Source organism: Lycium ferocissimum, chromosome 12 (genome assembly GCF_029784015.1).
Source record: "Lycium ferocissimum isolate CSIRO_LF1 chromosome 12, AGI_CSIRO_Lferr_CH_V1, whole genome shotgun sequence".
NCBI lineage: Eukaryota > Viridiplantae > Streptophyta > Magnoliopsida > Solanales > Solanaceae > Lycium > Lycium ferocissimum.
The window spans coordinates 45,916,106-45,934,481 of record NC_081353.1 but is presented as its reverse complement, the minus strand read 5'-3'; positions in this window follow the sequence as shown (position 1 = coordinate 45,934,481).

Here is an 18,376-nt window from a genome sequence, read left to right as displayed (position 1 = left end):
TTTTTTGTCATACAATTCATGAAAAATTATTTTCCAAATTCCAAATTTACCCTTCGTCTTATCCTCCATAATCTCCACGAAAACGTATTGCGAATTTTCCTTTATGCCCTTGACCTTTCTTAATAATTCCGCTTCTAAATGCTTCATAAGCCATTCATATGCTTAACAAAATAAAAATAGGGCCTTGCTTGGCGTCCTCCCGCAATTGTCTTGAATTATCCGATTGCACAAAATGCGGGATATAACATTTTGAATCTGTTCGGGTGGATTCGAGACCTCGTCACCCTAGTTCGCTGCGCCCGAAGAAGGTAATAATCTCCCCCTTAGGTCATTTTTTTTGTTATTTCACATCAGGTCTTTATGTGCGTTTGTCTGATTTGGGCAGTACGATCTTATGTATTAGTTTTAGTTTTAGTTTTCACTTATTGTATGTTTGGAGTATTTTAGTTTGTTGGTACAACATTGTTAGTAATTTAGCATTATAAGTTTATCTTTCGATTGATATGGGGTTAATTTGTGTAGGTTTGTTCTGTCCATAGTATGATTTTGTGGTAGCTTTGGGTTTAGCTGCTATGTTATCAGGTAGATTAGGACATTAATTTAGTAACTTTCTTCTTAGTATTGTTCTTTTCTCCTCTCATCTTTAGTTCTGTGTGTTCTTGGTTTAATATAAATTAGCTTGGTTTTAACTTAGCTTCAATTAGTTTCATTCCAGCCTTGGTTTTCACTTTAACGTGTGTTTGATTCCAGTTTATGTTGCTTGTTAAGAATCTGTTAGCAATTGTAGCGTGGTTGGTCACTTGCAAGTTTAGGTGTTAATTTCCGTTTAAAATTCAATATGAGCATGAGGATGTATAGCATTTCTCACATTTTCGCATGACTCATCCTTGTCACCAGAATCTGCCCGTAGCTGGAATAGGACATTCCTAATTTTCTCTGGCCATGTTTTCTTTTGATTCACAAAGGCATACGGAGTATGACCTTGCTTCATTTAGCGATTATATGACACTAAGTAGTGTTTGGCTAAGTTTAAATAATAAAAATGTTTGTCTATTTCCATTATTTAGTGTAACTGACCAGCAGTAAAGCCAATTCCTCTTTATTCATAGAAAAATAAGTATCAGCATTGAAAGAACAGAAAATATGATTTGAAGTTCAGGGAGTTTAAGTGTTCTGTGTACGTTTTGGTAGTTAGGGTCACCAATAAGTCTCGGTTGGTCAATTATGTTAATCTTTTAATCCCTGATGTCTTCCTGTTCGTCTATGTCAAAATCTATTTTCGTATGAAATTATAGTTGTCGTATCTGAAGGGAATGAATAAACATTTGCTAGAGTTTCTTAGTGGTGGTATTTTCTAAATAAGTGTATCAAAAGTTCGATAGTTTCGTCCTTCATGATCGTTGTATGCTTAGGCCTGTGCAAAATCCCTCTCTTTCCCTTATAAGTGTAATGGGAGAAAAGGGATTAGTTTTACCTAGACGGGATTACTAGTTGCCGGATTAAGAGAGTAAAATCCTGTTCAGTCCTTTGAATGATAACAAAAAAAAAGGAAATTTTAGGCAGAGATTGTTTATCTTCCTCTATGTCTCGCGCCTGCTAAGAGTCTTTCAAATTTACGAATCTAGGAAGTTAACGGAACTTGTTCTTTTCCTCTTCCTCCAAGATTGTGATTCATCTTGTTACAAATTGTTGGCTGTTATATTTTGAATAACTGCTGCTGTGGGTTATTGATTCGGGTTGGAAAAGTTAATGTTACACTACACCTAAGTTGCTACATTTTTGAGATTGGCTAGTTCCTTCTTCATCTGTGCCTTCTATTTCTTCTACTCTATTTCCCCACCTACTTTTGTATCATCCACTTTAATAGCTGAACTTTGTTCTTTGCTATCGTCACGAATATCACCGTGCGTCTCCATAGCATCATTTCCTAGCACTGCTTCCTGTTGCCCGTCATCCTTATTACATTTGTCAAATTTAACTTGGGCTTACTTGATTCCATGTCTAAAATATGTTGGTAGGCATATGAATTATTTTGAGATTGCTTATTAATCATGCTAATATTAACAGATCACTAATCTTTTTTCCATGTTCTTTTTTGCATGAACATTGCATACGAGTCCGCGGGGACTCGTCGCCTTCCGCATTCAGTGTTGGGCCAAAGCCCAACAAAATCCTCCCATCGAGTCAGCCCGCTCGCAGCAAATAAAAAGAATTCTGGGCTGAGGCCCATAACAGTGACGATGAACAGTAGCAGTCCTAAAATGGGCTGAGCCCATTTAAATCAATTTTTGTTTTACTCTTCTATTTCATTTTTTTTTTTTAATTTATGTATTTGATTTGCAATTACATGACTAACACTTTAGTTGTTTTATTTGCTTAGATTAGATGAACCTTAGCAGAATTATCAGTTTAGTATGATGAGAATTAATTTAAAAAGAAAACCAACAATTGTTTCTATAGGTTTCATCCCTTTTTATGATAAATTATTTATAACATCTAAAATATTCTTTATTGAAGTGATTAATTTCCAAAACAGCACGATTATACATTTTGAGTTAAAAGAATTAAGATTCACTTTTACTATCTTAGAAATTAGAAACGTCATAAAGTTTTATGCTAAGTTAACCTATTTTGAGAAATAAGGAAAACGAATTACTTTCCATGGATAATAGTTCCATTTAACTCCTTTCCAACATCTGAAATACGTATTCGTTAAAACAACTTTTGTACAGTTTATATCGACCTAATATTCTTTCTATAAAACCTTTGGACATTTATCAAAATTAAATTTACAAACCCCTGTTTTAATTTGTTAATCCGTGTAATTTTTTTTTTTTGAATATTTATAAAATATTGCACCATTTTGGGTCTTCTTCAGTTTATTTATAACTAAACTCTTTTATATAAATTATTCCCTTTTTTTGCAAATCTTATTTTTAATAGCATTATTGCATTATTACATTTACTTTAAAACTTTAGCAATATTTATAAGTTATTGTCTAAACATTCAGAATATTATATCTACACTTAGCCTAATTAGATTTATGTCCGGTCGGATTAACCATTGTTAATGGATTTTAGAGGGTGCCTAATACCTTCCCTCTAGATTAGTAGAACCCTTACCTAGAATCTTAAGTTTCGCAGACTTTTAAAATCAACTTTAGATAATTACTTTAATTAACCTTAGGTGCCCTAATTCACCGTAAATAATTGGGTGGCGACTCCTTAACTTTAATTAACCCCGGAATTACCGGGATGTTGTAAACTATTTTGACTCCGGTTAAAATAGGGTATAACATGGCGTTACACGCGTCATTAGCTGATGAGCGGCTTGTGAGGAATTTAGACGGACCCAGGATTCTTGACTTCGATGACTTTTTATTCCTGGGTAGTATTTAAAATACTTATTTTAAATATACATGTTATTTATTATTTCGTAATTTTTCATATTTTAGGATTCGGCGCTAGTGGGTTCACAAGAGCGACCTACTCAGGCATTTTCTTATGGGCCTGTCGAGCCAACGACGTCTTCCCATGTGACTGTTGAGCCACAGCTAAGCTTTTTATTGAAATCAATTTTATTCAATATAAGGTGAATATTTAAAATATTTATTTGATTGTTTAAAGTACTTATTTTAAATATATATGTTACTTATTATTTCACTACTAAAAAACTGCTAAAAATCGACGGATCAAAAACCGACGCACTGGGTCGTTTAAAAAAATCGACGAAAAACCGACTCACAGAGTCGGTTTTTTGTATTTTTAATTATTTTAAATTATTTTAATCAGAAAACCGACGGACAACATCGATTTTTTTGGCAGAATTTTGAAAATATAATTCCGCCAAAATAAACCGACGTCCCACGTCGGTTTAATTAAAAAAAAAAATTAATATAAAACCGACGTCGTACGTCGTTTTTTTATTTTAAAAATATTATAAATAATATACAATTCATTTTGTTTTTAAAAAAAATAATAAACATTTTTTTTTGAAGAAACCGACGGACAGTGTCGGTTTCGTTTTTTTTTAAATTTTTGGGGTCAAATGTGCGGAAAAAACCGACAGACAGAGTCGGTTTTGTCCGTCGGTTTTTCCTATATATTGGGGTAACGGGATTCTTTCCCATTTCAGCTATCCCTCTTCAAAATTAAACCCACCCTCCCCAAACCCTAGTCGCCCCCTCCCCTCCGCCCGACGTTGCCTCCCATTTTTATTTGCTCGTCGTGGCTCCTTCCCCCCTACCCCAAACCCATTTTGAAGGTTAGTTTCTCTTAAATTAGGTAAGATTAAAATTCTTTTAATCTTAGTTTTATTTGTAGATTTTAGGCCTAATGCTCGTCTATTTAGCTTTGTTCAACATCATTTGCAATGTTATTAATGTTGAATTTGTGGAAAAAAAAAAAAGTAAACTTTATTTGCCTAGTTTAATTTACTTGTCATTTTTTTTTTTTGGGTTGAGATTGTGCTATATTTCATATTCTTTGTCAATGTATTTGTGTTAGCTTAGTTATCATTCTTTGTAATATTGTTGATGTTGAATATGTGCAAAAATATATACTTTAATTATTTGACTAGTTTTTTTGTTGTTGTTGGATTGTGCTTTTTGTTAGAAACCCATAAGTTATTAGAATTGTTATTGATCATTCTAAATTAGAATGGATTGAGATTGTGCTTTTCAAAGTTAGAATTGTTAAGTTATAGTATTTCTATAACCTCAATACTAAAATGTAGATTTTATTTCTCTAGATTTACTTTTCAATTTTTAGAATTGGTTGGAATTGTGCTTTTCAAATTAAGTTAGAATTATTAAGTTATGTTAGAATTATTAAGTTATAATATTTCTATAACCTCAAAACTAAAATGTAGATTTTATTTGACTAGATTTACTTTTCAATTTTTAGAATTAAAGTCGAATCCATAAGTTATTAAAGTTAGAATTGTTATTGAGAATTCAAAGTTAGAATTAGTTGGGATTGTGCTTTTCAAAATTATATTAAAGTTAGAATTTATAAATTATTAAAGTTAAAATTTATAAATTATTAAAGTTAAATTGTTATTGAGAATCCAAAGTTAGAAATGGTTGGGATTGTTTTCTTAAGTTATATTTTAAGTCAGAATTCTTAAGTTATAATATATTTCTATAACCTCAATAATTTGTGGGTATATTTTTGTAGATGGATCGTATGTGGAAGTAAAAGCCACATCGCATGTGGACGTTTTGGTGTGCCCCCTTCTCCCCCTCCCTCTGACCCAGAAGATGATGATGACGGTGATTTCGTAGCCCGAACACCGGATGATCGATTGTAGTAGTTTGAATTTAATAATGGACTTATGTTAAAACTAGTTAATGGTACTTTTGGTTGGTCATTTAAATATTTCAGAACTTTGAAGGTTTATTTAGATCGTATTTGATGTGTTTTATTATTACTTAGGATGATTTTATGTGTTGTAGCTCTTTTAGAATTGATTTGGAGCATTTTAATGCTAGTTTTGAGCGGCTTTTGTTATTGGTTTCGAGCATATTTTAGTGCGGTTTTTTGTGCGTGTGTGGTTGCGAGAAAATGCATGATTTGCATCTTTGAAAATTTTCCAGAAAACCGACGGAAAATCGACCGTCGTCGGTTTTTACGGAAATTAATTTTTGTATTTTCGAAGAAAACCGACTACGTCCGCTCGATTTTCGGAATTAATGCTTATATTTTACAAAAAAACCGACTCTCGTGTCGGTTTTATAATTAAAAATAAAAAAATTATATAAAAAAACCGACGCGATGCGTCGTTTTTTCATAAAATATATATTATTTATATATAAGATAAAAAATTAATTTAATAAAACCGACCCCATCCATCGGTTTTTTTAATTTTTTTTTAATTTTTAAAAATATTTGAATAAAACCCGACGGACAACGTAACCGATGCGTCCGTCGGTAAAAACCGACGTTGTCGTCGTTTTTCTCGAAAGCGAGGCTATTAAAACCGACGGACGTTAAAATGCTCGGTTTCCCGTTGGTTTGGTTAAAAAAAACGACGCTAGACGTCGGTTTTTGTCAACGGTTTTTTCCGTTTTTTTAGTAGTGTTTCATAATTTTTCATATTTTAGGATTCGTCGCTAGTGGGTCCACAGGAGCCACCCATTCAGGAGCCTATTCATGAGCCTGCCGAGCTAGAAGTGTCTTCTCATGAGACTATCAAGCCATATATAAGCTTTTTACTTAAAATCAATTGTATTCAATACAAGGTGAATATTAACTTAATTTTTTTAACCTTTATTTGGACCTCGAACAGCATCTCGTCCAGGAGACTACATCATATTCAGCACCAGACCCATCTCAGGAGCTTACAGACCCACCTCAGGAGCCTACTCAGGCACCCGTCGATACACAGGTTTGATTATTCAACAAATGTTAATGTATTCAATTGAATAAATAACAAATGGTATTAATTATTATATATTTTTCAGGTTTATCCTTCGGCGCCTACGGTGGCAACTCTCAACGAGGAAGAGGTCGAGTTTCCAGACCCAGCTCAGCCTGAGGTTCTGAGCGAGCTAGCGGGACTAGATCCCAAGAAGAAGTACGTTATAGTCAAGGGCCCAAGGGTGAGGGGAAGAGGAGATGATCATGACTTAGAGCGCCCTGTTATTAAGAGGAAAAAGGGCAATGGAGACGATGACGAGGGCGATGGGGATGGTATGAGCCTTAGGCTTAAGGATAGTCTATGGCATACTACATATGAGACCCACTAGTATATACAATAATCTTGTACAGTTTAAGTAAATATTGTATATTTAAAGCGTTTCTATTTATATTTATAATATTATCTTAGTCTTTATTATTGTTTATAGAGTGTCACTTACTAAATTGATAATTAAGAAAAAACGTAACACATTCGAAATAAAGTTAAGCATTAATTTAAAAATAACACGAAACCCTAAAACATAAATAACGTAAAGCTAAGGACTACAAGTCTTTAAACAAAAATGGACTTCGAGCACTTTTCAACCACTAAAGCAACAATCCGAATTTTTGCGTATTCTTGATATATTGAGCCTACCTTATTAATCGCATAAAAATAAGTAGGGTCCTATATAGAATATTGAAGTTCCGGAGTCTCAAAGCATGATATATATACGACTAAAGTACGTAAAAAGTGTGAAAATGTAATAACAGTCTGTTTTGGGAAAATAGGGACTCCTACACGCAGTATTTTACTGCGCTAAAAGAGAGAGAGAAATATCATTTAACGCAGTAAAATACTGCGCTAAAGGGCTTAACGGCACCGTTACGGTTAAGTCCTTTAGCGCAATATTTTACTGCGCTAAAGGTACGTTTGTACCAAAAAAATTTTGGGGTATTTTGGTTCACTTGGGTTTTTATTGGGTCATTTTGGTTCCGGACTCGCCTTTTGTACATCCACTAATAAAAATTCTAACTCCTACAAAAAAAAAAAAAATAGGTGTTTTGACTAAATTACCCTTAATTATATACTACCTAATTAATATAATTTCTTGATTACATAAAAACTCACTTATCTAAATAGAGGTAAATTTGGAATAAAATAATTAATTCCTTCTTGACTACGTAAGTGAACACTTATTTTGAACTAAAATAAAAAAAAAACTTAGTCTGCACTTATTATAAACCGGAGGGAGTAACATGGAGTAGTAGAAAATTTATTTCAATCAATGGAAAATTTGTAAAATTTACTTGCCATTGCTACTCCTTAGACTTAATTATGGATAGTAACTACATTTTTTAATATTTAACTTTAGTAGCTATATTATTCAAAATTTACATTTCATAGCTACCCCACCTTTTTTAATTAAATGTGCTGCCCCATAGTCCCTAAGTTTTTGCCGTTTTAGCTTCATACCCACCAAGTGTATTTTCAGTATATACAGCCGTATTCACACCTATTTTCGGTGTATATAGCCGTTTTTTACTCAACAGTGATTTTGTTTTTTCGTTGTATTTCGCTGTATTTCGAAAACGCGAACATGACCAGACTCAACAATGATTTTGAATTTCGTTGTATTTATTCGTATTTTCGAAAAAACGCGAAAATGACGGACTTCTCGAGTGATTTTGTATTTCATTGTATTTCGAAAACACGAAAATGACCAGAAATACAACAAAAGCAGTTATGAATTGTAATTTTACAACTTGTAGCTATAAATTGTTAGAACATATTAAAAGGTAGCTATTCGTGTAAGTTTTACATTAAATTTTCTAGGATATGCTAATTAGAGTTCTAAACCTTTACAATGCCTCTTTTTCTTATTAAGCAAGTAGTGCTTACACACAGAGACATTACATACAGAGACACACCCTACACACTCATATATAGAACTTTACGAGATACAACTCATTATTTCTTAAGATAACTAAATTTAGGTTCTGATATCAACTTGTTACGCCTCTAAATTGGGGCAGATTGTGAGACATTCAACCTGTATTACCCGTATGCACCATATTTTAGCTGGCTAAAATTTGTAACTGAACTTAGCATACAAATGAAAACTGATAAAGTTCTTATTTAATATTGTCTGAAATTTGAATAAAGAATCTTTAACTTTAAAATGTCTATTAAGTCAAACCCACTGACAAGTCATGAATTTCTAAGGATTTTAGTCCGAAATTCTGAATATAGCCATCCCCTAGAAATAAATAAAATGTCTAAAAATCATGAAGAACTAGTTTTGGGATCCAAAAACGGGAATTCGGCGTGGTGTGCTAACTCTTAGACCTAATTGACATAGATTAGCCAAATTTTAATAAGTTGGCATAAAACAGCCCCCACATATATTTGTTTCCTATTTCCTCTCCCACAAATAAATATTTTTAGAACTTGTAATTTAAAATAAGTAGATATTTGTGTGGCTATAATGAGAAGCTTAAATCAAACTTTTATTAAATATAGAAAGACATCATTCTTTTTTTAACTAATCAAAAAGAAAAGAGTATATTACTAAGAGGAGTATTATTTTGACTGGAAGTACGGATAATGAAGGGGGAATTTTATCTTTTTCTCAGTGTTCTTATATTTTGACTGTCTAACAAGTTAGAAAATAAAATTATTTTGTTTGAATATACTTTGGCCTAATATTCTTGACTAGTAAACAAAAGAAACTTGACTTCCGTGACTAACCCCCGTTATTCTTCCTTTGATTATTCTTTTATTCTTTGGCTCCTTGACTTGGACGTTGCTTTTATTTTTGCATTTTCTAAACTACTTTCGATCATTGATAAATAGGTGAATTACTAACTGTGTATTATCGAGAGATGTGATGAGATAGATGAGATTTTTTGTTTCTTAAGCAGATGTTTCAAATTCGAGACTAGGCAATGGAAAAATCTCTTATAGATACCACTAGCTTCCCCTTTACGGGACCCTACATGACAAGAATTTGAATTTATCGGGTTAGTGAATTTCAAATAACAATTTATTTATTTTTTTTAAAAAGGTAACTTTGTCCGTATTAAATATCTTAAATAAATAAAAAACACGTGATCAATAAGGGAACCTCTAAAGTCAAAATAGTACAACATTAGAAATACTCGAATAGAAAACTTTTACAGTGACAACATTTCTTGTACCTATAAAAACAACTCTTCTTTATTTCCCCAGATAACATTGTTCTTGTACAAAAAATGGGAGCTATCACTAAACTTTACCTTCATTTCAAGGAACTCATCACCACTTTCTCTTGTTCATATTTTCCTGAAGCATTAAAATTCATCATATTGGCAACTTTTGTTTTCTTGAATTCATACAGACAAAGACAACTCGAAAGAAACAGGTACAAGGAAAATATAGATGGGATGAGCTCCAAATTTGTTTACAGAAGAATTAACTATTTAATTAGAGATGAAGAGCCACTTGAATGTGCTATTTGTTTATCAGAATTCAAGTATGGAGATAAAGGGAGAAAGCTTGAAGGTTGTAATCATATGTTCCATGAAAGTTGTTTGGAAAAATGGCTAATGCATGGGAAGGGGCAATCTACTTGTCCGCTTTGTCGAAATGTTGTAATATCTGAAAATGTGTTTGAGAAATTTAGGAAAGTTGAAAATGAAGGAAGAAGAAATAATACTTTTGAGGAAGAGTTGGCTATATTGTTGTTATCTAGGTTGAGTAGCACTAGTTGTTGTTGCTAAAGGTGTTAAGGTCACAAGTTTGACTAATTTTACTATTTTTACAGCTAATTTTTTCATTAAAATAGTTCAAGCATGTTCTGTTTGTGAGACTGATGTAAGAATCGTGCCCTATGATCGACCACAGGGGCGGTAGGCCCAATGAGGTTCGCGCCAATTTTTTGAAAAAGTGATCCGTTTCTACGTGGTAAAGTGGTCCGACTTCCACAGAGTTTATGGTATTCCACAACTTATATATCCACGGCTTTCCTTCATAATTATGTATTCTTGTAAATACATCTTTGACTAAATAAATAGAGTGGCGACGATCGTGGTTTTCTTTCCCTTGAGGGTTTCCACGTTATAAAATGTTTATTCTTCTTTTCGTTATTATTGCTCGAATTCTCGTTGTCGTATAGCAGTGCAAATACATGTGTTGTTATAGAAAAGTATTGAAAGTATATAATAGTTTATTGGGAAAAGGGTCAAATATACCCCTCTACTTTGTTTTATTAGTTAAATATACCCTTCGTTAGGAAAAGTTAACAAAAATACCCCTGCCGTCTTCAAACTTCACACTTATGCCCCTATTTGGATGGAAATCCCCAAATCCTCTCAAATTACCCAATTTCAAAAAAAATTACCCACTTTTTTTGTTGACCCGCCCCGCCCCGCACCGTCCGACCCGCCTATCATCATCATCAAGCTCTAGTTTCATCTTCTTCCATGGAGAAAAAAAAAAAGAAAAAAGCAAGAACACACCCAAATGATAAAATCCCTCACCTCAAATTTAATCTTTATATCCAACTCCAAATATTGGTGCACCCAGAACTTGAGGGGACACATTCTCTATTTACGTTTGAAGGAAGCACCTCGTAGCTTCATTAATGCACTCATTACGCACAATGCCTCCGATTCGTATTCCAAGATGCAACAACATTTAACTAAACAATGCCAAGGTAGCATTCTTGACAAGCGACCTCAAATTGTCTTTGGGAAACAAGGATAGTAGTACCTTGAAACTTGATGATATGCCTAATTTACAAGATCTTTCTCTGCTATCTTTTCAGAAAAGTCTTGAGCTTTTTCCTTGTTAAGTACTTTTAACTTAGCCAGATAATATTGCGTTTGTTCATCTAAGAATTGGCCAATTTTGAAGAGGCTACCTATGCTTGTCATTGTTTCGAAGTTGGGAATATAATACATTATGATGTACATGGACATAGAAGGAGAGATCTTTGAATGAGAGGAGCCAGTCTAATTCTGGATTATGCTACTATCAAATTAACTGCTCACATATACACATATGAGATTTATTCATTTCATAAAAATAATTGTCTGTTCAACCAAATGGCTAGTTCACATATAGACAAATGAGATATTTTCATCTTACAAAAAACAACTCTGTTCACTAAATTTTACGCAAGCGTGAGCAAATACACTATAGTTTCTAAATATCGGGCGAATTCTTCTATTATAGTAAATGTTTCATGATGTGAGTTGTGCTGCGAGTTGGATTTAAGAACTCGAACGGACTTTTCAACCACTTGCGAGAGAATTTTCAAATCTATTTAGTATGGAGATTTTGGCACAAGAAGGCAAACTTGTCATTGTATCGCAATTTTTAGCTGCGGCCGATAAGAAGTTGTACATAATGCTTTGTGATCATCAGGAGTAACTGAACGGAATTCAATCAACATCATCGTCACGCCCATCTTTGCCTCTGTCTAATTAAGTAAACGTGATAAATAAACCCAATGTTTGCCAGGTCTTAAGACAGATTGTTGCAGTAAAAGCACATGGTATTAGGGCAACTATATACTTGGATGAGAGAGAATCTGAATGGTGCAAAAATGAAATGAATTAGGCATTTCATAAAGATGTCGAGAAAAATTGTTAATAACGAAAAAATATAAAACAGTAAAAAAAATAAAAATAAAAAGGAGTGAGAATAACAATTTAAGTAGCAGGTTAGATCATCACTAGAAGAGAAAAAAAAAAAACTAACTCAAGTTAGTTATAACTATGAACTAAAATAAATAGAAAACACATTCAAACTCAAAGACAGATTCAACACCTTAAGATGTATAGTTTAAACTTCTCTTATAAACCATGTATAGTTGGATTTAAAGATGAAATTTGAAGTGTGTTTTGAAATTTTATCATTTGGGTGTGTTCTTGCTTTTTTTGTTTTTTCTCCATGGAAGAAGATAAAGCTAGAGCTTGATGATGATGATAGGTGGGTCGGGCGGGGTGGGTCAACAAAAAAAGTGGGTAATTTTTTTTTTTTGTTTTGAAATTGGGTAATTTGAGAGGATTTGGGGATTTCCATCCAAATAGGGGCATAAGTGTGAAGTTTGAAGACGGCAGGGGTATTTTTGTTAACTTTCACTAACGAAGGGTATATTTAACTAATAAAATAAAGTAGAGGGGTATATTTGACCCTTTTCCCTAGTTTATTTATGGTACAATTATAATTATGGTAATGTAGGAGTTATAGTTCTATTGGAATAGGGTTACCTTGTTAGATTAGGAGAAATAAGACCTTACTTCTATATAAAGAGGTCATTATGATGAATACAAAGCAGAAAGAATTCTCCCATTATTCTTGTCTCTCTAAATTCTCGTCTCTCGATTTTAACAAAAAGTTTGACTATACATGCAGTGGTGAACATATATGACGAAGCCTCTTATCGCACTACAAAAAAGGGGGTAATTTGTGGAGGTTGAAAGTAGCAGTTCGCGGAGGTTTTAGCTAGCCTCCACTATTTGCTAGAGGAGCTTAAAACCTCCGCGAATTACAACCTTCAACCTTCACAGACTATTCATTTTTTTTTTTTTTGTGGTGGATTTATTGGATTCTGTGATGGACTCAAATCACTTCAATGGTTGATATGTACTTATTATGGATTGTGAGCCCTCAATGAGAAGACCATTAAATCGTAACTCTAAGATACCTAAGGTTGGGCATAATATGGTTCAAACCGAAAAAACCGATCGAACCAAACCGAAGTTAATTTCGGTTTCGATTTTTTGGTTTATTCAGTCCGGTTCGATTTAAATTTATAAGATTTCAACAATTCGGTTCGGTTTTCGGTTTATGCAAAATTTAATTCGGTTAAACCGAATTTTAACAAGCCACTTTTTTCTTGAAACACACACACACACACATATATATATATATATATTGTACCTAAATTCTATAATTCCTTGTAGATTTTTAATAAATTTCCTCAACAATGTATCTAAGAACACCAATTAGCATCTTTTATTGTGACAATGAGTGTTATCTTAGTAATATTAATATTGCAAATTGTGAATAAAAAACTCTTCTTGGTTAGTGGTAGGAAGATGTGATACAACAAAGTTTGACACGTAGGAACTACTTATAATCTCCATTCCCTCTGTCATATCTCTTGGATTGTAGAGAAGATGTTGGCTGATAAAGAAGAAATACTAGTAATAGAGGACTTAAGTGAAATGTGAGGAAAAGTTCTGTCACTGCATCAATTTGTATTTTGGTTGATGAAGTGATTATTATGTAGTCAACAGTACACTTTTCTACTGTCTCACACCGAGCTCTAGGTTTTTCTGGAATGATGAAGTATTGGCTTGATGCTTAACTATGTCATCCATATCTAAACCGAAGAAACCGACCGAATAAACCGAACCGAAATTGCAAAAACTGAATTGAACCGAAGTTCGGTTTCGGTTCTCATTTTTTACAAACCGAACCGAATTTGTGAAACCGAAGCAAACTGACCGAACACCTAGCCCTAAAGATACCACACGATCAAGAGGGGAAAAAAACTCCTAGTAAATCTTCTCTATGGTGTTACCCTTACATTCTACTCTTTCTATATTCTAAAATTAAAAATAGAAGAAACGAAAAGGCCATTTTTGTTCCACTTCTAACATTGGAAACTGCCTTATCAAAACTATCATACAACTAATGATAAAGAAGAAATAAATGAAGACTGGCCTATCAACCCTCTATTGAGACATTTTGCCTTCACGAATTAATTTACATAATTTACTCCTTTAGTCCTATTCTCACCTATATGGCTTTCTTAATTTATTAGGTATGGTATCTTATCTCTCTTTTAGGGTGTTTCTAATTTATGCAATAATCTTAATTTTTTATAAATTAATTTACATAATTTATGTTAAAGCTAGTTAATGATTGAAGCTAGCTAAGTTGGTGTGAATGAGAAATGGAGGGAAAAAAAACAATGGAAGGAAAATGAAGTTTAAAGCAAAGTTCTTTTGAAAAGGAGCTTTGTACCACATTGGTGGTAGAAAGGAAAAGTTATGTGCTTATATTAAAAAACACTTCTTCTAGCTCTTAAAGGGTTGAGAAGAGGGACTCCCCTTGCGCTGTCATCGTCGCTCGGCTCGGATTTGGATTTGGTCAAATGATTTGATTTATTTAACTTCAATCTTCATTTTTACGAAATTATTTTTTTGGCAAGGCCTTTCCGAATAGTCACCAAACCTGTTCTGAACAGGTATTTTTCGCGGCTATATAAACTGAGGTGAGGCAATGCCTCATTTTTCAACTACTGACAATTTTTCTGCATTGCATATTCTGCATTCTTCTTGTCTAAAATAAAACTATCCAGTCTCTGTGTGTGGTTTGTTGCCTGATTTGAGTTCGTCGAAGTCGTAGGCATTTGAGGTACCGCTACTCCTGTGACAGGTATATCCGTTTTATCCTGGGAGGAAGTAATCCATAACCTCGGGTATAGTGAGGGGATTAAATTCCTTAAGGACACACAATGAATTCTGTGGTCTCGGATATTTCTTTGTTTCTGAAATTTTTCCAACTTTACACAGTTTCTGTTTTTTTCTACTTTCTGGTTTTTTCCAGTTTCTGGTTGCTGTTTCCTACGGTTCTGAACACAGTTTTACCAACAATTTACTCCTACAGTCCTATTCTCACTTATGGCAAAAATGGCTTTCTTTCATGAATCATGTAAAGAATTGTATATTCTCTTCTTTACTGTTATCAAACAAAGAGACTTTCCCAGTTTTTGAAAATAATCTTTTCATTCAAAGTTGGTGTTCGTTTAAGCTTCTGAAAAGCATCATAACTATTTGTTTGCAATTTTTGATGTTGTAGCTTGGCGTAACTCTTTAAAAAAATATTCTTCTACTCATAGGACAGCCGCAAAACTTTCAAAAAAGAGCTAGAGCAACAAAAGAATTTCTAGAAAAAAAATATGAAATCCTAAATTCCAGTATATTTTAAGAAGAAACAAGTCAACTTTGTCGCCAGAAGATAATTCTTAAAAATCAGTGATGAGAAGGAGATAAGTACAACTGAAGTAACCCCATCTGAATTATTTCACCTACTAATGTGACTTATTAGTTGTTCCTAATACTAACATTATAAAATTGAAATTAGCAGGCGTTACCTCACATTTTCTTACACTATCATGATATTTTAATTTATTACATATGTAATGTAAGAACTATATTCATGGCGTCACTAATGTCTTTCTAGACTCTCGTAATGACCTACTTAAAGCTGCAATTGGTGCATATAGACTTTATAAGTGTACTATGGCCAATTTTAGAATTAGAAAAAAGAAGTCAGGGATTGGTTGATGTCAGGAGCAAATGACGAATCTCGCAGTTATGAACAGATTCAACATTTATTCCTTATTACTTTTGTGAGCTTAGAGGCTATGGATGAGACCCTCAATCGTGCTGGGCAAGCCTAGTCTGTTTCTGCCAGATGGTTACTCTGTAATTATTCTTTTATCTATAATAAAATGAAATTTTAAATTTAAAAAAAAAAGATATGTAAAAGTTACCAATTATGTGTAATTGTCTTTTAAATGACCTTAATATCCGGTTAAAAAATACTAGGAGAATTTTGACTGGATTTCTCTCTTGATTTCACGACCTCATGACTATCATTTCTTCCGTTCATGGTTGTTGGAAAAATATCAAAACAAAGCCCCAAGCCAAGAGGAGGTGGTGGAGTTTCTTCCCCAAGGCAGGGGCAGATGCACATGGTGTTAAGCGATGTTATCAGATACCGCTTCGTAGAAAAAATATTAATGTATAGACAATAAGAGAAAAAGAAAATATTGGTTATAAATGAATGCAGTGACACCACTTTTGCCAAAATAGGAGCAATTGAACCATACCATCGACCATACTTATTTGAACCATTCTATAATAGGATATTCAAGCAAACTAAAATCTCTTCACTTTAAATAAAACCATTCATTCTTCTCTACCATTTGTAATTTATTGAGTAAACAATACATTATGCCGGCTGCTATTGCCATTATAAGTTCTTTCAGTTTTGTTTTTTTCTTCTTTTTAACATCGACTAAATGAGTTATTTAATGTCTTATATTGAAAAAAAAAAAACATTTAAAACTATTTCTAATAAGGCTATTAAGAAAACATTTCAAAAGCAGAAAACTCGTCGGAAAGTTGTACTCAATAATCATGACTTCTGTTTATTTAAAATATAAAATGTTAGTAGGGATTTGTTCCCTTTTTAAAAGGTGCATACACCACTATCTTAAGGAGCTGCCTTTTAAGATTTTCAAATTGGCCCAAGTGCTAACGAAAGCCTCTGGCACGAGTTTTGGAAAATGTAAATTTTAATAGGAAGCGCTTTACCTTCCTTAGTGGGTTTATCCAGCATGATGTTGGATTTGTCGGACCAATAAATTTCGACTTTTTGAGTATCAAATACTCCCTCCGTTCCACTTTAAGTGTCTTATTTTTATTTTTTGTCTGTCTCAAAAAAAATGTTTCTTTCTATATTTAGTAAGTTTTGAAAAGTTTTAGACCACGAGATTTAAAGAACTACACACATATTTAATTTAAGACTACAAAATTCAAAAGGCTTTCTTTATTTCTTAAACTCCATATCCAATCAAACTCAGATACATTGGGATGGAGGGAGTAGTTTTTTAAAAGAAGGGTCTAAGTTGTAACATGGTCAGAGTTTAGGAAAGGAAAATACTTGGTCTCCAAGTACATGGACTTTAGTCAGCAGGCTGACTGGCTTTTCATTATTATTCTCCCATTTTCACGTAATGGCCAGGAAGCTGCCAAATCTGAACACTAATGATGACAAGATCACAGTTTCCTTGCTTCCCAATATAAGCCCACACAAGTATAGTATAAATAATACCGGAATCAATAAATGTCACAACGTCAATATTAGTTAGTACTTCTGTTGGTTGAAAACAGAGAGGTCCATGGCACAAATTGCTGAAATTCATGTAATGCAGAAACTTCATAAGGAGAAAATGAAGACAACCAAAATTGAAACAACCAACAAGAAACTGGTTGTTGAGGAAGATAACAAGACTTATGGTTCAGGGAAGTGTTATTCTTGGTTAGGGAAGAAAGTCAGTTGTGCTACTAGACAATTGCTTAGGTGTGCAGGTAGCAATCATGCAATATGTGATTATAAAGATACATAATAGTAGCCGAGAATGGCTTTAATTGTATTGAGTTAGCAAATGTAATAATTTTCTTGTAATGATTGTCTACTAGCGTTGTTTGATTGTAAAAGAGATCCTTAATTTTGATTTTTGTATAAAACAAAATCCCTTTCTTATCAATTTCACATCAAGTCAGTACTTTTCTCGTTTATATTTTTATTTTACTTCTTATTATCCTAGAACTTCACTCTCTGCAATAATATATCTATATAGAATAGGAGAGGCAAAAACATAATACGATGACAAGTGTCATCACCAGAAAATTCCTATTTCAAAAAAGAAAAATGAAAAGGCAAAAGGAATAAAAAGAAAAGGCAAAAAGAGAAAAAGAAATATTAAGAAAAACTAACTTAGCACTAGCCACTAAACACACAAACACACACACATATGCACGATTTAAACTTTTAAAAAAATTAAATTTTAAAATTCAATAAATACACTTTTTTTGCCTCCTTTTTTTTTTTTTTTTTTTGTAGCAAATTATATTTACCCAATTTTTTGAGGACTTTAAGGCTTGATTTAAGGGATGTATCCCTTATTTTTTTTTGTTATAAGTGACATAATAATTAGGATAAAAAATAAAAATAATACTGTTATTATAAATTTTCGGAATTTTTCATGAAATTTTTCATGAGATTAAAAAAAACCATGTTTGCAGAATTTTAGTGCAAAAGTTTCAGTTTTCAGGCCCATTTTGTTTTCTACTCTTTGGTTCTTCATTATACTCTCAGGTGTATATATATATATATATATGAGTA